Genomic DNA, 7,362 nt, shown 5'->3' with positions numbered 1-7,362 from the left:
GTCTAGTTATTCGCTGTTGTTGCCTTGTCATTGCTTGCGTGTCATGCATTGCATATCATGTCATCATGTGCATTTCATTTGCATACGTGTTCGTCTCATGCATCCGAGCATTTTCTCCATTGTCCGTTTTGCATCCCGGCGCTCCGTTCTCCTCCGGTGGTCATTTCTACCTTCTTCTCGTGTGTGGGGATTAAACATTTCCGGATTGGACCGAGACTTGCCAAGCGGCCATGGTTTACTACCGGTAGACCGCCTGTCAAGTTTCGTACCATTTGGACTTCGTTTGATACTCCAACGGTTAACCGAGGGACTGAGAAGGCCTCGTGTGTGTTGCAGCCCAACACCCGTCCAATTTGGCCCAAAACCCACCTAAGCCTCCTCCATCATCTCAGTCGTTTGATCACAATCGTGTGGCCGAAAACCGAACCTCATTTGGACTCTCCTAGCTCCCTCTACCTATAAATATGTGGCTCTGCCCGATTTTTCCCGCAGTCCAAACCCTAAAATTCCTCCCCGCGCGCCGTCGGATGCGTCCTCACCGCGCCGCCGCCACATCACTCAGACGAATCGCCTCGCGCCACGTCGCCCCACTGCTTCTCTCCTCCAACCCCCGCGCACCACGTCGCCTCGCCGGGATCCCCTCTCTCCTCCGCCGTCGCGGGCCCGCGCGGCCCAGATCCAGCCCGCGGGGCCCGAATCGCCGCCCGCCGCCGCCCGAGGCGCCTTGCACCCGTCCGCCGCCGTAGCTGACCGCGCGCCTCTCGCCGGCCCGTCGCGCCTCTCGCCGCCCCATGCCGCCCGCCGGCGACCGACGCCTCGCCGGGACGCCACCACGCCGCCCCGCTCGCCACCGGTCGCCGCCCTCGCCACACCGCCTCGACGCCGGTGCCATGACTCCGGCCGCTCGCCGTCCTCTTCCTCGCCGGCTGGATTCGCACCTCCGGCGAGCTCAGTCATTGTTCCGGCGACATTTTCCGACGAACCTCGTTCCGCGTGCCCCGAAACCCTAGATCTGTTTTCGGGAGGTGATATTTTCTTCCAAGTCCCCGAAATTCCTAGATCCATATGCCTATGTTCATCGCATCGTAACTTTGCATCCATAGCTCCGATTCATGCATATAGCATATGAAAATGTTCATCCCAGAGAGTCCCCGAAATTCCAGACAAATGTTAATTTCACCAAGTCTGAAATCTGTTTGCCATATGCATTTTTGCCATGCTTGTTTGAAATTGGTAATGGATGAATTGGCCGTAGCTCAGTTCTAGGCTTTTGTTAAGCATCATGAGTGGATCCCTGCCATGTATTTTGATGCCATGTTTGGGTGCTGTAGCATGTTCATCTTGTTGCATTTAGATGGCTACTTGCTGTAAATCACAGACCGTGGTCACATTTGCATTGCTTGCCATTTCCAAACCGTTACTCCGTTTCCGGTGATCTTTATATCGTTTTCAAGCGATTTCATCTCATCTTTCCAGTGGCACACTTGGATTCCAAAGTTGAGGCCAGGTTCATCCATCCCTTGTCAAATCATGCATATGCACCGCATATCGCATCCCGCATATCATACCATGTTCATGTGTTGGTTGTTTACTATGTTGTGTGCTTCTTTTCCGGTGTTTGCTTCTTCGGATTGGTTCCGATTACGTCGCGTTTCTGAGGACCCGTTCGTCTACGTCCGTTTGTCTTGTTCATGGACTCGTTCTTCTTCCTTGTGGGATTTCAGGCAAGATGATCATACCCTCGAAATCACTTCTGTCTTTGCTTGCTTAGTTGCTCGCTCGTTTGCTATGCCTATGCTGCGATACCTACCACTTGCTTATAATGCCTCCTATATTGTTGAACCAAGCCTCTAACCCACCTTGTCCTAGAAAACCGTTGTTTGGCTATGTTACCGCTTTGCTCAGCCCCTCTTATAGCGTTGTTAGTTGCAGGTGAAGATTGAAGTTTGTTCCTTGTTGGAACATGGAGATGTTGTTCCTTGTTGGAACATGTTTTACTTGTTGGGATATCACAATATATCTTATTTAATTAATGCATCTATATACTTGGTAAAGGGTGGAAGGCTCGGCCTTATGCCTGGTGTTTTGTTCCACTATTGCCGCCCTAGTTCCCGTCATATCGGTGTTATGTTCCCGGATTTTGCGTTCCTTACGCGGTTGGGTAATAATGGGAACCCCTTGACAGTTCGCCTTAAGTAAAGCTCTTCCAGCAATGCCCAACATTGGTTTTACAATTTTCCACCTAGCCTTTTTTTGTTTTCCCTTGGGAGTCGCGCTCCTGAGGGTCATCATTATTTTACCCCCCCCCCCCGGGCCAGTGCTCCTCTAAGTGTTGGTCCAAACTAGAGTCCTGTGCAGCGCCCCCTCGGGGAAACTCGAGGTTTGTTTTAGTTGTATGGAGAGATCATCTGAGTGTGCCTTGAGAACGAGATATGTGCAGCTCCTATCGGGATTTGTCGGCACATTCGGGCGGTGTTGCTGGTTTAGTTTTACCCTGTCGAAATGTCTTGTAGAACCGGGATACCGAGTCTGATCGGAATGTCTCGGGAGGAGGTCTATTCCTTCGTTGACCGTGAGAGCTTGTGATGGGCTAAGTTGGGACACCCCTGCAGGGATTTGAACTTTCGAAAGCCGTGCCCGCGGTTATGGGCAGATGGGAATTTGTTAATGTCCGGCTGTAGATAACTTGAACCTTAACTTAATTAAAATGAGTCAACTGCGTGTGTAACCGTGATGGTCTCTTTCCGGCGGAGTCCGGGAAGCGAACACGGTGTTGGAGTTATGTTTGACGTAGGTTGTTCTAAGATCACTTCTTGATCATACTTTTATCGATCGTGCTTTGCCTTGTCTTCTCGCTCTCTTTTGCGTATGTTAGCCACCATATATGCTAGTCGCTTGCTGCAACTCCACCTCATACCTTACCTTACCCTTAAGCTTAAATAGTCTTGATCGCGAGGGTGCGAGATTGCTGAGTCTCTGTGGCTCACAGATACTTCCAAAACCAGCTTGCAGGTGCCGATGATGCCAATCCAGGTGGCGCAACCAAGCTCAGGAGGAGCTCGATGAAGATCTTGTCCTTTGTGTCGTTTCGTTCTAGTTGATCAGTAGTGGAGCCCAGTTGGGGTCGACCAGGGATCTTGTCGCATTTGGGGTTCTTCTTTTATTTTGGTTCCATAGTCGGACCTTGATTGTATTTGGATGTTGTAATTCTTTATTCATGTAATTGTGTGAAGTGGCGATTGTAAGCCAACTATGTATCTCTTTCCCTTATGTATTACATGGGTTGTGTGAAGATTACCTCACTTGCGCATTGCTTTCAATGCGGTTATGCCTCTAAGTCATGCTTCGACACGTGGGAGATATAGCCGCATCGAGGGCGTTACAAGTTGGTAATCAGAGCCTTCCCCGACCTTAGGAGCCCCATTGCTTGATCGTTATTAGCGGCCGAGTTGTGTCTAGAAAAATGTTTTGAGTCATTTAGGAATTATATATCGGAGAGTTTAGAAATTATTTTTACTTCCCAGTCTCCTCATCACTCTGGTAAGGCATCCTGACGTAGAGTTTTGACTCTTCTCTTCTCAAATTTCACTAAATTTTTTTGAGGATCACGCGGGTATCTTGGAATCGTTTCGATGGTTTTATGACGAGAACATTGTCTTGGTGCCTCCTGTTAGGGGTTTTGTGGAAGTGTCCCGGGGAGTTGAGCTTTGAGGTGTTGTCGTCATAGTTTTATCGTTGCAGTTCTGGAATACCTGAGTTTAGTTCGCCGACATCGAAAATCTCTTTTATGCAGTTCGTTGGTGAGATAACCTCGACGCCACCCAGTACTGGGGCGGGAGTTCGGGAGTATTGCCATAACGTGTATAACGGATGCTTTTCGAAGGTTGAGGTAGATGATTTCCGAAGGTTTCTTAGTTATGTGTTGAAGGATGGATACAGCTGGATGTAGGATTTGCTAGTTTTGGGTGAGATATTATGCTTCCCCTGTATCCGCAACACCTGATTGCATAACCGGAAATTTTTGGGAGTTTATAAGTGGGAATTCAAGTAGATCTTAGGATATCTTTCCGACAGATGTATGATATCAAATTGGGGTTCGACGTCTAGTGGTCTGCCTATTCACGGGCGGTTTTACAATGGTCTCGTTGTGTCTTAAAGAGTCCTTGGCTATGACGACTCGGGGACGCTTCGTATGTCATGTGCACTGCCTTGTACATGATGGTGCTGTACGATCAAGCCCGTGTAGGCCCCACCACAAAAACTTTGGGCGAAATCTCTATCATATGTTTGTTCCAGCTTATTTTGCAAGCCAATCCTCTGTTTTGTTTTGAGTTGTGGTATCCGAGTTGCTTCGGAGTCAAATGTTGATTCCATACCTTCTCTAAACTGTGTTCTCATATTCCTATGGGAATACTAATCCTTCATGATAATCGAGATTGTCATGCCAATTTCTTTTCACCGGCGTGTTTCTCTTCAAGTGGATCCGATCATTTCAACAACCGCAAGATCAAGTATCAGTTCTTCTCAACGGTGTTTGTTTCATCCGTCTCCAAGTTGCCTTTGTTTTCCCGCCCACCCACCCTTTTTCCTCAAGGACTCGGATTTCTTAATCAAGTATCCTTTTATTCGTGTGAAGTCTCTCCATCCTTTTCCGTCAATATTCTTATCCGGTGATTCTCATGAAGATCCTAAGGGAGCTTCAAGTTATCATTCTTTGTTTCTTCTCTTCTCCGGTGGATTCAAGTCAAGATTTGTCGATTATATCCCCTTTCCTCATTTCAAATACCTTCTCTTGACGGTGCTACTCATATTTATTCATTTCTCGCTATTCACTTGTTCCGGAGTGCTGAAGATGTCTCGAAGATTCGTGTTTCCACTCTTAATCCGTTCAAGCTATTTTGAGGATGTTATCTAATTCAAACCATTTAACTCAACCAGTGTTTTCTCTTTTAAATAGTTCAATGGTGTATCTTTTCAGTGGGCCCTAACCCACAGGTCTTTTCCAGAATCTTACCTGGCTCTTCTTATTTTCCCGGCGTTACTCTCAAATTCTTTTCCAAGTTTGACGTAAGAATGAGTTATCATCAGCCAAATGCCTTCTTCTTGATCTTTCAAATTTTTTCATTGTTGGTTTAACCTTTCCAATTTTAATTCCGGAGTACTCAATAATTCTTGGTGGTGTTTCTCATCGTCATTCTCAACATCTGAAGACCGAAGAAGAGTTTCCCTCCATATCTTGCTTCATTCTCTTCAAGATTCATGGTTCTAATTCGAGGCCATCCTCTCATAATTGTTTTGATTGTGAGAATTATTTTCACTCATCCAGGGCTATTCAAGATTCTTTTCAGTTTGATTCTCCGGAGGCCATCTTCTCAGAATTTTTCATTCCAGCTTTCAGCTCTCATACTCTAAATCATACCGGTGTCTAAAGCAAGGATTCTCTAATCAGCACGTAATATTTTTGTTCTCTTATATCTAATTCTCTCAAGCATTTTCGTTTATTTGCTAATCCTTCCCGGTGTGTCTTCATGCTTTATACGCTTTTTTCAACTCTTACGGTGGCTCGTTCAATATCTCTCTTCTGTATCAATTAATTCGTTCTTTTCAATCCCGACCGGTGATTTGTTGAAGACTTTCTCAAGTTTGCGCCATATCTATCTTAATCTTTCTACGAGAATAAGTGGCATGCAAAATCTGTTGCTTGTCATCAATTTAAATTGGTGAAGGATACGCATAACATAATTCTTACTCTTGTTTCAAACTTATGTTAATCTTTTCTTCCGGAGTTTGTTCACGATGATTAAATTCTTGGTTTCAAGTACTTGTCTTTTCTTTCCCGGAGTTCCAAGCTCTAATTATCACGGATATCCATCTAAATCATTGCAAGGATTCACTTTGTGTTTTCAATTTCTCTTTCTTTTTATCCTTTTGTTTACGGGAGTTCTTCATGGAGACTCTACATGATGGTTCATCAAGGATTTTTTCCCCTTCGTGAAGCGTTCATCAAGATTCTTTTCACAGAAGCTCAAGCATTCTCATCTTGCAATCCGGAGTTCAATCTTTCTCCCATATCATTGTAGATGGTATTATGTCATTCTTAATCCTTCTCTATCTTGTTTTAACCGGAGTGGTTTCAATATATGTCTTGCCCTTCAACCTCAAGGTTTTCGCAAGGTTCTTTGTTCCTCTTTTCTAACGGAGTGTTTTCAACTTCGTTCATCTCCGTTGTATTCTTTCTTTTAATTTGTTCAAATTTTCCAGGTTCTTTGGTTTCACTCGTTTGTCAAAGGAGCAACTTAGTTTTACCTCTTCTCTTTCTCTTCCGTTTTCCCTCCGGTGCCATTCTAGATCTCGGCACGAGATCCTCTTGTAGTGGTGGAGTGTTGTAACGCCCCGTGACCGATGTGCCAGGTGTCATCTAGTTATTCGCTGTTGTTGCCTTGTCATTGCTTGCGTGTCATGCATTGCATATCATGTCATCATGTGCATTTCATTTTCATACGTGTTCGTCTCATGCATCCGAGCATTTTCTCCATTGTCCGTTTTGCATTCCGGCACTCCGTTCTCCTCCGGTGGTCATTTCTACCTTCTTCTCGTGTGTGGGGATTAAACATTTCCGGATTGGACCGAGACTTGTCAAGCGGCCTTGGTTTACTATCGGTAGACCGCCTGTCAAGTTTCGTACCATTTGGACTTCGTTTGATACTCCAACGGTTAACCGAGGGACCGAGAAGGCCTCGTGTGTGTTGCAGCCCAACACCCCTCCAATCTGGCCCAAAACCCACCTAAACCTCTTGCATCATCTCGGTCGTTCAATCACGATCACGTGGCCGAAAACCGCACCTCATTTGGACTCTCCTAGCTCCCTCTACCTATAAATATGTGGCTCTGCCCGATTTTTCCCGCAGTCCAAACCCTAAAATTCCTCCCCGCGCGCCGCCGGACGCGTCCTCACCGCGCCGGACATGTCCGCCGCGCCGCCGCCACATCACTCCAACGAATCACCTCGCACCACGTCGCCCCGCTGCTGCTCTCCTCCAACCCCCGTGCGCCACGTCGCCTCGCCGGGATCCCCTCTCTCCTCCGCCGCCGCGGGCCCGCGCGGCCCAGATCCTGCCCGCGGGGCCCGAATCGCCGCCCGCCGCCGCCCGAGGCGCCTTGCGCCCGTCCGCCACCGCAGCTTGCCGCGCGCCTCTCGCCGCCGACTCGCCGGCCCGTCGCGCCTCTCGACGCCCCGTGCCGCCCGCCGGCGACCGGCGCCTCGCCGGGACGCCACTGCGCCGCCCCGCTCGCCACCGGTCGCCGCCCTCGCCACACCGCCTCGACGCCGACGCCTTGACTCCGGCCGCCCGCCGTCGTCTT

This window comes from Triticum urartu, chromosome 1 (assembly GCF_003073215.2).
Source record: "Triticum urartu cultivar G1812 chromosome 1, Tu2.1, whole genome shotgun sequence".
In the NCBI taxonomy this organism is placed as follows: Eukaryota; Viridiplantae; Streptophyta; class Magnoliopsida; order Poales; family Poaceae; genus Triticum; species Triticum urartu.
Note: the sequence above shows the minus strand (reverse complement) of the source record.